Source organism: Haemorhous mexicanus, chromosome 13 (genome assembly GCF_027477595.1).
Source record: "Haemorhous mexicanus isolate bHaeMex1 chromosome 13, bHaeMex1.pri, whole genome shotgun sequence".
Classification (NCBI taxonomy): domain Eukaryota; kingdom Metazoa; phylum Chordata; class Aves; order Passeriformes; family Fringillidae; genus Haemorhous; species Haemorhous mexicanus.
The window spans coordinates 8,464,405-8,477,662 of NC_082353.1; the positions used below are offsets into that span (position 1 = coordinate 8,464,405).

The 13,258-nt window shown below is 42.1% G+C and overlaps 1 protein-coding gene across 9 annotated transcripts in view; it reads right to left on the reverse strand.

Annotated features, from left to right (window-relative positions):
- RNF111 (ring finger protein 111) overlaps positions 1-6,875 on the reverse strand; it is a 44,779-nt gene extending 37,904 nt beyond the window's left edge. For 2 of the 9 annotated variants that reach the window (XM_059858243.1, XM_059858237.1), the window contains exon 1: positions 6,779-6,870. The gene's annotated coding sequence lies outside the window, so the exon portion shown is untranslated. Of the gene's footprint in view, positions 1-3,543; positions 3,674-3,788; positions 3,854-4,215; positions 4,464-6,778 lie in introns of those variants that run through there. The other 7 variants (XM_059858239.1, XM_059858244.1, XM_059858245.1 and 4 more) reach the window with 7 other exon arrangements.
- Positions 6,876-13,258: the final 6,383 nt, after the last annotated feature.

The window sequence follows — 13,258 nt, forward strand, 5'->3', positions numbered from 1 at the left end:
TGCTTTAATGCAGACATGGTCATGACTCCATTTTTAAATGACAAAATTACTGGAGAATTCTCTGAGCAGAATACTTATGCCCTACAGAAAGGTACAGTAATTCAGAAAAACACACACAGTACGAGTTACTAACTGCATGTTCTGGAAACAAGTTCTTGCTTACAGGCTCTCAAAGCCAGCCCATTACACCCAGCCCAGACAGAAGGGCTTGCCTGTGCTTTGCAGAGGTGCTACAGCTACATGAGCCACAGCAATGCAGGGAGGCTTATCCACTTCTTGCAGGCAATTCTAGGAACACACTGCCTTGGAAAGTCTACTCTTGAAGTGAAACAATGTTATTTCAGTTACAGTACTACCCTTACTAACCTTCACAAAGCCATCTCAAAGTCAGACCCCAGAAACTGTGCCATCAAGTACTGTAACAAACAGTATCCAACCTCTAGTCCAGCAAAATCTCCTGAATTTTATCCCCCAAAAAATTCTTTTGGGACCTTCAAGGTTTGCTTTCTGATGCCTAAGTCAATTCAGCTCATTATGCAATTATTTTGTAACAGAAATGTCAGGCCACCTATGGAACAGCTACGGAATGCCTCTGTTGTGCCATGCTGCCATTCACCTCTGAGCACTGAACTCCTAGGGAGAGACGACTGAAGTGTCTGCCTCACCTCTTCCAACAGAACCCAGCACACAACAGCTACAAACACAAGAGCTCTTCAGGACAGGATCTATGGCCTGCCTCCAGCTGGAACAGACAAAATCCACGAAGCACGTGCAGCTGGACGCACCTCCCGTTAGGTGGTGAGCTGAGAGCAATGCTGCAGAGCCCCCCAGCACAGGTGAGCCGGGCTGCAGTACACTGAGTCACAACAAGGCCATAAAGGCACCCAAGGAAACCCCAGCCTGAATCAAGCACTACCATGCACACTCTCAACTGGACAAGGAATCTGCCTGCCTTTGCAGGATGGATGCAAGCAGGTGTATTTGACAAAAATGGCGCTCACAAGCACATTTTTCAGTCTAGACATTTCTCTGCTATGTCCTAGGCTTAAATCAGTTAGCTACATTAACACCATGTAAATCATGGGTTTAAGATAGAAGCATTATGATTTGGCAATCAGGAATGTTTTGGCTTCAGTGAACTCCAAGACAAACATAACAGCATTGAACTTCAGAATAAAAAGTTGTAGCTTTATAAAGTGATGACAAAATGCAATTTTTTATTGGAACTTAAGATCTTAACTAGAAATTTTGCCTCCCAAGACAGCTAGGAAAGTTCTAAGTTACACAGCCATCAAAAATTATTTTAAAAATTGTTTCTTAGTCCCCCTGTCATTTTTGACCTTTGAGGTATGTGTAATTCTTCTTGATGCAGTGTCATTTTGCAAACACTTCTCAATAAAGCTTTGAGAAGCAAAGTTAAATATCCTCTTTGCCACAGCTGCTAGTAAGAACCTTTCAAGTGAGACTTGTGAAATTAACCATTAGGACAGTTTTATGCTGCTCTTCAGGAAACCTATGAGAAGTAGGGGATTTTATAGATACTAAACTGAGCAGATCTGCCAGTTTCACAGGAAAGGACACTGCAGCAGACTTCTCCATTCTGCACCCAGCAGAGACAAAAGTAAACATTTTACCTAACAACAGTCAAATATTAGGACTAAACTGTATTGGGAAAAAAAAAGACAGAAGCAAATAGCCCTTACTGGCCTCTTGCTAGTAAAGCCATGAACCAGCCTTCTCAGATTGCACTTGGTGAACACTTAGTAAGGAAGACATCATTTTAATTTAGGGCAATTCTTTTTCCAAAGAGCACAAACTACACAAAACAACAAAATAATCCTGTTTTATCACCAGATCTGTAGTTGTGTGGCTGTTTGCATGTCAGTAAGGTTGAAAAGAGATTTATAAACATGCATATTGAGTAACATTGTATGGGATACATGTACAAGGTAAGGATAGGATAATTACTCAAAGTTGTAGTCTCCTAAGTTTTGTCAGTGTAGCTGCTTCCAAAGTTTACAGTGCTCCTGCAAGAAACACAAAATGTATCCTCAGATGAAGTCTTTAACTAGTGAACTTCCTTCAAGCTTAAGTACAGATTGGTGGGGTGGTTTTGGTGGGCTCAGGTCAGGCCTAGCAGAGAACCCTAATAAGGCAGAAGCAAAGGAAGAAAAGAAAATGTTTCTTTCACCAACCCAGTCTTTGGCTGACAACTCACTTAGAGGAGATTGCACTTCAGGAAAGCCACGAGGAACCCTTTATACAACATCTGCCTATGGCAAATCCACCCCTCTGTGCTATTCCCATTGTTTACCTGTGAATTAAACCATCCTGTCCCCTATGCCATCATCACTTCCCCCTCAATATTCCCCTATTTATTCAACTTCTTGACATGCAAGCCTCTATAATACATCAGCCATGGAGGAGGGAACTATCACCTCTATCTTCTCAAAAGAATGTCCTCACCATTAGAGGAAATAGAAACAACTGAAATGAAAGACTGTACATCTTGGAAAAAGGAGGCAGCAACTGCTGTCAGCTAAATGTTACTGCAACACAGCCACTTCCAGCGAAAATCAACTGCTGTAACTGATCTGGTTATGTAGGTCAACAAAGTTACTAATTCAAATAAAAACTGGAGCCACAGTCCTGCTAAGATACACTCTTAATACACTTTTACAAAGGCCATTGCTTCGTTAAAGACGTATTTCTGAAAGGTCAGAATGTTCTCATCCATATTTTGAAAGGACATGCAAAATATGCATGAGTGCTGTGAGCTGTTGTTCACCCTCAACCTCCCAATACCAGACACAATCTCCTCTGTAGCTGCCAGGGCTTCAGTCATCAATAAAAACCACCAGATCTTTAAATATGTGAGACTTCAAGAGTTTTAAAACAGGAAGCTTGGTGCCTTCTACACTGTTATTTAATTAAAGTGAACCATAAAATGTTCCTACAGCCTTTCCTACCCTATGAATTCCATAGGTGATTCTATACAGTGGATGAGTGCACAGACAGGTGACCAGATGTTCACTCTATCAAATAAACCAAGATCACTTCTTTCCCTATCAATCCTTGCACATCAGCAACGATCATCCTGTCTAACAGGGTTTGCTTCTGTTCCCTCCCTGCCCCAAGACAGTCCCTTTATCCAGAAAAAGTAAGTACAAAAACACTTAAATTGCTTAAATTGTTCTGACATCAAGAACTACGGATATGTGAACAAGAAGAAGATGTAATTTCTGTTTTTTAAGACTAGCAAAGCATTGTAACTATTTAAATACCAGTTTTCCTGGAAAAGCCTTCTACTAAGTATCCAGCATTAATATACCCTTGGAATTTTCTACAAGTTACAACAAAGACAAGCAAAGACCTTATACTGCACCTGAAAACCTAGCTTTCCTTTAATAGTTTATAATACAGATACCATGACAAACCCAGGTCTACATAATGAGCAGTCAATTCTTATCCTTATGTTCAAACCTTTTGTTTCTGAAATAACTGCATTAGAATCAAATTATTCTAATTACAGCAAACTCTTACCTCCTGCATTATGTCCTCTTCTGGAGAAGTACTTGGGTATCAGGAACTAAGGGTCTCATTCAATCAGCTAAAGCAACCAGGCCTTGCTTATGATTTAATAAAATCATTTCAAGCCATGGAAGAGCTTATTCAAAAACATGAAAATTCCATGAATGCATGCTCAGCCCTTATCACAGAAACACAGACACTTAATAAAGTACATTCCCTTAGCACCTGCCCATTGCAACAGTGACAAGCCTACGTACCTCTGAAGATCCTGGCCTACATTTCTGAATGAACGTTACTTCCTTGTTCATCAGGCAAAAAACACCTGAAAACGGTGATTTTTTTTTTTTAAACATGGGTTAAGAGAACACTAACTTCGCAAACAAAACAAATGACGTCATAACAAACGCTATTACGCACAGAAATAGAAACTCATTTCCCTAAGGGGAAAATTTGTGACAAATTTGTGACAAAACCCCAAAGAGTGCTGCGGCTGCCCGCAGTGAAGACACGGCTTTGTGCGTCAACGAGGCGCTGAATAAAAAAGGAAAAATACATTCTGCGTGAAGTTCCCACCCGGCGCACGGCCCCGTAGGGCAGCGCTGCCGTCAGGGCGCAGGGCGGGGGACGGGGGGAGCCCCCGCCCGGCCCCGGCCCCACCCGCGGGGTCCCCGCCGCCCCCCGTACCTGAGACAGCGAGGCCGCGGGGGAAGGGGCGGGTGCCGCCGGCGCCCTGCGCAGGGCCGAGGGGTAGAAGCGGCCCCGGTGGGCGCCGCAGTGACCCCGCGGCGCTTCCCGGTACGGCTCGAGAGGCCGCAGCGTCCTGGCTGTGCCGGTGCAGCCGCTGCCCCCGGTCCGGTCCCGGTGCGGCCGCTGCGCCGGGCGGGCCCCGCTCTGTTGTGGCGCAGCCCCCGCCGCTCCCTGCCCAGCGCAGCACGACACTCGGCGCTGCTTTACAGCCGCCCGCAAAGCGCAGCCGCGCCGGCGCGCGCCCCGCCTCCCGCCGCGCCCCCTGCCGGGCGGTGGCACCGCCACAGCGCGGGCTGCGGAGGGGACGGGCTGGGGTCAGCGCGGGCCCCCGAGGGCACTGGGCTGCTCGGGATGGGCTCCCGAGGGCACCGGGCTGCTCGGGATGGGCTCACGGACGGGCGGCACGGCCGTGGCTGCCTTCGCTACTGCTGCATATACGCGGTTGTGTGTAACTATGTAAAGCGGAGGTGTCAGAACGTGGACCAGGCTCTGCTCGGTGGTGCCGGGGAATGGGACACGAGGCAATGGGCAGAAACATGCACTGAAAGTTCTACCCGACATGAGAAAGAACTTCCCTGTGCAGCAAGCGAGCACTGGATCAGACTGCCCAGGTACCCCGCAGCTGGATGCAGTCCTGTGCCGCGGCCTCTGGAATGACCCGGCTTGAGCAGGGAGGTCAGAGCAGCGGGGGACCCACTGTGGTCCCCTCCAACCTGACCCTTTCTGTGATGTCCCTTCTAGGACTTGTCTAAAAGCCATTCCTCTTCTGCCCAGCGCTGTGTCTGCCCTTGACACCGCAGTATCTATCTCACGGCTGCCTGTCCTGCAGCCAGTGACAGCTGTGGCTGTGAAGACACGCCAACAAATCCCAACTCTCCATCCCAGCTCTTTAGAAATAGGAATTTATTCGCCTTTACTGCACAATGCAGTCACTGACTGGGGCTGAGGTGAGCCTTCCCCCTCTACATTACTGATGTGCACACAAACGGTGAGGAACCTGTGCCGTACAGTGGCCGTGTGTCACAGGACAGCACAGCTTTGGGAAAGCTCTCATACAGCAGCAAGCCTCAGTGTTTGCTGACTTTGCAACTGCCAGAGGCCACGATATCTCTGCCAGAGATGACCTTTCATCAGTGTCAGGGTACACATTGCAGCTCCAGACTGAAACACTGGATAGACAAGGGTCCTATACTGTCAGTGACCAACAGCTACATAAACCTGAGGCTTTGGAGCAGAAAGGTACAGTCTGGTCTACATATAGTTAAAGATCTTACTCCGAACACGCTGCACCAGAGAGTCATTGGTACACAGCAGTTCCTACGTGTTTTGGAGGAGCTAAGCAACCTGCATGCATCATTACAAAAGAAATGGTCACTGGGGAAAAATGTGTGTCGACACTATTAATTGCATGAGTTTCTGAACAGAATTTCCTTAAAGCAAAAGTGGATAGAACAACATGGAAATTAGACTCTACTTCAATATATGTCAAAAAATGCAAAAAGTGCTATAGCACATAAATTATACGGAAATAAAGACTTTTTCAGCTTTGTGTGTGAAATGAGAACACAGGAAGAAGTGAGACCCACATAGAATGAAGGTGGAAAAAAAGGATCACAGGTTATTTCATGTGGTTCCATGAGCGAAGCAACAATTAATTTCAGTTTGCAATAAAGACAATAGCACAGGTTTTCCAGCATTAACTGTCTACCTTTCTCTACATATTTCTTGTGGTGTTGGGTAGTTTTCTTTTTTTTTAAGTCATGTCACATCCAGCTAATTTCAGTAAACAAAGACACTGAGCCACAGATAAAATAACCAATGAAACTGGGGAGAATGTGAAGACAGCAACAGACAGTGGGACGAAGGTCACATCATTCCATGGAGGTCACCAGTGGCTTAACTGTGTAAGCCATTTTAATATTTTCCATAAGCACAAGACCCAAACTTGGAATACTTTACTAAAAATCAGCTGGGGAAAAAACTATCAAGACAATATATGGAAAGAAATTAATCACCCTGAGGACTAATAGAAGCAAAGGGAAGAAAACATCAAATGCAAAGAATGTGCACTTGAATGTTTATGACCTAAAGTTTTGGGTATTTGTCAGATAAAAGGCAGTTGGATGTGAACTTCAATTACCAATGTAATTAAGTAAATGACCATCAGTCAACAACATTTTGTAGACATGAAAAAGCAAATATGTCTGTATAGTAATTCAGTCTAAATAATTTTCATAGAGACAGGTTTCAGTGCTATTGCAAAAATTATTCCTGATGTAGATTTGCAACTACCTTATGCAGCATTTTTTCAATATGTATCCAAGGAAAATGAACTCTAATCTTAGTGGGACACTCAAGAAAACACAGTATAGATAATATGAGAGGAAGCTAATAAAAATTTAGCTGGATTAGTTCAAGAAATGAGACAGAGGAGTATTGTGAATAAGCTGATCAAACACAAATACCAATAAAAAACCACACCAACAAGTTGTGTATTTACCTATTTATGTAATAATTAGTTTGAACTCTTGTGTCAAAGGTGACAGACACGTAGTTCTTTGTAGAGAAAATGTAGAGTCACTCTGCTCACCAACTGAAAGACATACAAAAGATCATTTCAAAACCAAAAACAGCTGGCTAAAGTTTTCAGTTCACAAGTTAAAAAGCAAATGCAGTCAGTCTCGATTTTCTCCCAGTGAGAAGTCACACTGACCAAATGATCTGTAAATGTTCTCACTGTGTATAATTCTGTAGAACTTTCTGTACATTAAAGGCAGAATTTCTAGGATCTTTATTGGCTAAGATTTCCTAACACCTATTTCAATATGGACCACCAGCTGACAAGAATCTAGTAATTTGTGGGCCAGTCACCCTTAAACAAACTCTTGATAAAAATTAGTTTGTCCGTTATCGATTGGTTATTAACGTAATTTTTAAAGAAAGGTGATGTAGAAAATACTTCAGTGCCCAGAATGATTCACTATTTTTGAAAATCCAACCTTCTATCTATGCCCTTTCATGGAATTTTTTTCTGCCATTATCTTAGTATCTTGCAGAGACAGACAGTCGTCTTGAAATTAGATTATTGATCCCTTGGAACAAACCAAAACATTCTCCTTCTCACACTTCTTAGGTACAGAAAACCTAAAGATTAAATGGAATAATTCTAATTTACTAATGCAAATTTCAGAATGGCTTTCAGGCTATGGTGTCATCAGTTCATAATGAACTCTTCAACTTCTTCTAACTACAGCTGAACAAAACCATTTATATGCACACCCCAGGGCCTAGCAGAACTAAAGGCATGGAGAAGAAACGATTTTATCCCAGATCAAAACATGCCAGCCAGCAGGAGATTGCACTTTACATTTTTGGCAAAAAGACAAAAAAAAGTAACCCACTTATCCTGAGGTACCTGCAGCAGGTTACTTTCTTTTGGACACAGCTCTGTGTAGAGCTTTTGTCTTGGACACAGCTCAGTGCAGGGCTGCTGGAGCAGTTTGCTGGCCCAGAATGAAAGCAAGGCACAACAGCAGCTTCTGGACAGACCCATGGGCACGGGGCCAAGAGCCGAGCTGCACACTCACAGAGGGCTGGCTCTGCTCTGGGCCCTGCTGGCTGAAACCTGGTGGTGGCCAGGACAGGATGGAAGGTGCTCACCTCTGAAACTCCACCTGCAGACAGGAGTGTGGATCTGTCACTGCTGGGGGGAGCTGCCCCTTACACCAGGGTATTCATCGGGCCAGCCTTGGCATTTACATCAGATGTACTTCTGCAGATTTATCTGGACCATACTCAAGCATATATTTAAATGTTTGCACAAGTTAAGTCAACTTACAATTACTAGTAATATTAATAAAATGTAAAGCCCCTTGTCATATGTTGTGAGGATGGTACAGAAAACCATAATAATACAGAGAATACAGATACATTTCTGTGTTAGATCACAAAAGCTTTGGGATTGATACTTGGATGATAAATAGTCACAGCTCCAGTCAGCCCAGATCAAGATCTTAACAGTGAAAATTGGAGCAATAGGGAAAAGATAAAAAATCCTGAAATATTCATATTATGAAAAATTGCTACTAGGAAACAAGAAAAGAATGATCATTTGCAGAATCAAATCAAATCAATCATTTGTTTGTGTTATATATTTTATGATGGAAATTTTTGAATGCAATTGATCAAAGAGTTTTAAAAAGCTCTGGAAAATTACATGCACCACTCTGGTAATTTATATTTTAAGATATATGGAAAAACAAAATACCCTGCATTACAGTATCATGTTGATATAGAAATGACCCACCAGTCACTCATTTGATGTCATGTTGTACAGCCTGATAAGGCTCTGTAAAGTTGGAAACAGCACTTTCACAACACATGACTTCAGAAATTATGCAAATCCCTAAGGTCCCACAGTATCTTTCTGAGATTATCTGATAGCTTAAGTATTTAAGCCATATAATTAAGAAGGTGTGGTGCATATAATTACTTGGGAATAGCTAGTTTGTTGACAGTATTTTTAATAGTTCTTTTTCTTATTCAAAAACAAGTATGTCACCAAGCTCTTAGTAGAAAGATCACGAGATATTCCTATTTATTCTTTCAGTGCTTGTTCAATAATGGGGCCAAATATATTTTTGTGTTTTAATGATGCATCAGCTGCTATTTTTAGAGCAATTAGGTTTAAAACAAACAAAAGCATCCTGCATTTAATGATCTGACTTTGCACTAAGAAATTCAATAGCCATTTCCTAGCATGTACGTATGGTTTCAGTGGTAAAAGATATTTGTCTTTGATTTACAATCGGATTTATGTTATTTTCCTTGCTGTTCTCTAGAAGAATTATAATGAGAGCAATTGAGAGATCAGAAATTCATTTTTACAACCTCCTCTGGCTGCTCATCATGCAGTACATCAATAATACATCAAAAAGAAAGCTATACATTCAGAGTGGAAAAAGCTATTTTTTATAGCAGTGATACATATTAAATTATCAGTGATTTTTATCTCAAAGTGTTTATATTGTCAGGCATTCACTGAAATGTCCCAAATAGTTACTCGTGCTCTGTCTGCAGTCCAGAGAAATAGTGCAGTTTAAAATTATAGCAACCAGTCAATGTAACATGAGAACTGGGACAAGACTCAGTGTCTTTCAAAGTAAAAAGGATCCTTCCTACTATTTCAGTTAGTCCAGTATCAGCCTAGCCTCACTTTTAAGAATGATTAGACTGAAAAGGAACTGAGTCACTGCATCATATATTCCTGTAGTAAATAGCTTTCATGTAGTCAGCCCCAAAGTAGATCCAAAAATCTGTACTAGAAACTTGGATTTCAGAAGCAAAGAAAAGTTGTTAGAGTTGTTGTTAACAAAAGTTAAGAGTAAAAACACAGACTGCAAAAGTCAGTTTTAAAAGAAGCAATATGTTAAGCAGAGAAGTACCTAAGATATTTGCAATAAAAAAGAGAAATATGTTTCAAGTGAGGCAGGGTTCTGTTTAACTGCAGGGACTGTATGTGGAGGTGACCTTCCAGCACCCCAAACCCCTCCCCTTTTCCTGAACCAACATCTCTTTTTGTTAGAAGAGGATATGGACAAATGGGTGGCTGTGTGAAGAGAAGGAAACTGGGACAGCCTGGTGATTCTAATTGAATGCTCTAGCCAGGCTTCCTTACAGAAAAGAGGCAAGGACCACTCCTCTATGTTTAAAAACACCGAATACCCCTTTATTTTTACAGAGCCCAAACACACTAAAACTGCAGCTTTAATTAATTTTAAAATTCAGGTACCAACTGCATTAAGCCAATAAAGAGGTGAGAAAGCTGGTGTTTGCTCCTGCATTGTGCTTCAGAGTCAGGCTGGGATTGGACTGGGCAGAGAGCCTGGAATTGGAATAATCTACAGAGAAAAATCCCACCAAGGTACAAAGCCCAGGGGAAAATGTGACAAATCTAAGAATATTCACAGCTTCCAGCTGTCTCACATACAAAGCAGACAAAAACCAATTTACAGGAGCACAGGTCTGTACTTGTTTAAATCCTAACATATGGGCCAACCATTTCTTCTCTTTGGAAGTCTATTAACATTTCCTAATCAAACCTTTCCACAAATTTCAGAACCTAATGGTAGAAAACAACATTTATTTTGAAAACTGGCAGATGTTTCAAGAGACTAGTAAAGGCAACTTGATTAAAATTCCCAGATGAATTCAAAACTATTTTTAGATACCTGAAAAATAACAAAATTATAAATACCAACCAATATGATTTGTTCATAAGAGTCTACCAAACCAACCTAGTTTTTTATGTCTGGTTCTACAAACATAAATAAATTGAAGATCTTCAATTCAGCAAGGCTCTTCTGTTTCAATGACATTTTCATAAGAAATATGGAGATTTGATCTGGACAGAAAATCCACCAATTTGATGCAAAACTGGTTGTACTTTGAGGATCACTATTAACAGTTTATATCAAATAATATCAAAATGGATAAATACTAAATTTCCATCAAACAAAATTCCTTGTACACCTCCATATTGTAATCTCTTTGCAAAAGGCTTAGAGACCACACCTATAAACCTGGAGCTGACCACTGGCTGGGAGGTGCTGCAAAGAGGGGAAGCAAGAGTAGAGTTTGAAATCATTGCATCGGGGGGGTGATGATTCTACAAACACTCAGCAAGAAACCAACTGCACAGAGAAGAGTAATTGTTGTAATGAACTCACAGAAAAGAAACCAGTAGGCAGAGTGGGTCACAAGCAGAACACAGCAAGTTCATGAGGTTGGACAAGGTATCTGCTCAGCTGAGATAATCAGAAGAGTTGCCACCAAGGTAACTTTGGGAAGTTGTGACAAGATTGGGTGGGAGTTAGAGTGGTACAGCAACAAAAAGCCTTGTATTTCAGAACTGATTAAAAGAAAATAAACATTTTGTGCTTTTAATAAAAAACAACCCAAAAGACTGAACAAAAATATGGTACCAGTCTCAATTTGTGTAAAAGAGTGCTGCAAAAAGAGAACATTGTCCACATTCACTTGGAATAAATCAGCTAAACTGCAGCAAAAGGTATTTAATCCAGACATTTGAAAAAGGAGAGTTAAGGACTAGACTAGACTGCCTGAGGAATGAGTGGAATCTGTGTTTAGGGCTTTAAGAACAGGTTATGCAAACATCCTTTGAGGTTGTTTTCATAATAGTTTATTGTGCCTTGAGGCAGGAGGATGACTGAGAATCCAGGTAAGGTCACTTTTGGCTCTCTTGGTTGCTTTTTATTTGGGGAGGGGACATGTTAAGTGTAAAGCTTTAACATCTCCATGACCTCAGCCAACAAGCACTGAGGTTTAGGTATGTCAAGAAATCCCTAAAAACAGTGCAGGTGCTGTAGTTGTTGTTCCTCTCACCTTCCTTCCACAAATGAGACACACTAAACTTGCCTTCACTAATACTGGAACCCACAGTGGGTTTTGGGTGTATTTGCACAACAGTTTACCACAGCAAACTGACAGCCCTGATTAAAATTTTGCTGCAGTGCCGAATTCAAGGTTAGGTGGAAATAAAATAGGTCTTTTTCCATATACCCACAAAAATATTTCTGTAGTCTAAAGTTAAGCTAGCATTCATCTATCAATGTCAGAGTCAATCCTATTATATTTGATGCTAATAAAAATGTCACAAAAGACAGCATAATCAAAAATATATAGTCTTATTTAAAATTATTCTTTTAATAAAAATCTTGGTATCAACTGCAACAGCAGCATAACTAAGACATGCATGCAATTACCAGTCCAAAGTATGCTTTAAGACTTCTGTGCATGTCTACTTTTAAATACATAGATTTTACCCTTTGTCAACTGATAACTACTTAATGAAAGTATTACTTCACGTAATTTTGAAATGCACTTCCAAGTGCACTTTGGGAAAAAAAAAAGAGAATGGTGTAACAAATCTTTTAGGATTCAGAACTTAATTTGCACAAAAACCTGTTCAACAAAGATTTGTTAAATAAAACAAGCATTCGTTTTTTTCATTTTTATCTATATGTAATTTCTGAATGAAGAGACAGAATAAGAGGACTGTTGTGACTTCAATTTATAGGTTCTTAAATTCTGCCTGATTTGAAGATTTAGTAGGAGTTTAACATCTGTTGTTGACAAAATAACTTCAAGCGTTTCCTACAGAAAATGAATGAAAGGGAACGAAGAGGTAACATCTTCCATTACCTGGTACAAGTACAGCCTAATAAGAAAAGATACTTTGGTAAAAATTTAAAACATTAGTATTGTACTTCTGGAATACTTCCAATAAGAAACTGTTACACAAACAGATCAATTGTTAATTTCCTAAAGTGCGACAAATCAGTGGCCAGAACACGGAGGAATCACATTTTTAGTTAGGCTGGAAAAGACCTCTGAGATCATCGAGTCCAGCCTGCGGCTGAAAACAATGTCAGCAGGACCAAGGCACCAAGTGCCACGTCCAGTCCTTCCTTAAATACCTTCAAGGACAGTGATGACTCCACCAACCCCCCGGGCAGCCCGTTCCAGTGTCCAACCACCTTTACTGCGAAAAAAATTCTTCCTCATGTCAAACCTAAACCTTCCCTGCCGCAGCTTGAGGCCACGTCCTCCCGTCCTGTCGCTGTTCCCTGGGAGAAGGGACCGACCCCCACCCGGCTGCACCCTCCTGGCAGGGAGTTGTAGAGTGATAAGGTCACCCCTGAGCTTTCTCTGCTCCAGGCTGAGCCCCCAGCGCCCTCAGCCGCTCCTGAGAGGACAGGCGCTCCAGACCCTGCCCAGCACCAGGGCTGTCCCCGCACACGGCGGGGCCGGGACGCGGCAGAGGCCGCTCCCCTCACGGCCAGGGCGGGCCCCGGGCGGGGCGGGCGCTCCGGGCCAGGTGCGCCGCTCCGCGCCTGCGCAGAGCCGCGCGCCGGCCGCGCTCCATCCGGGCACCGCGCTCATTGTGCGCGCGGCCGCC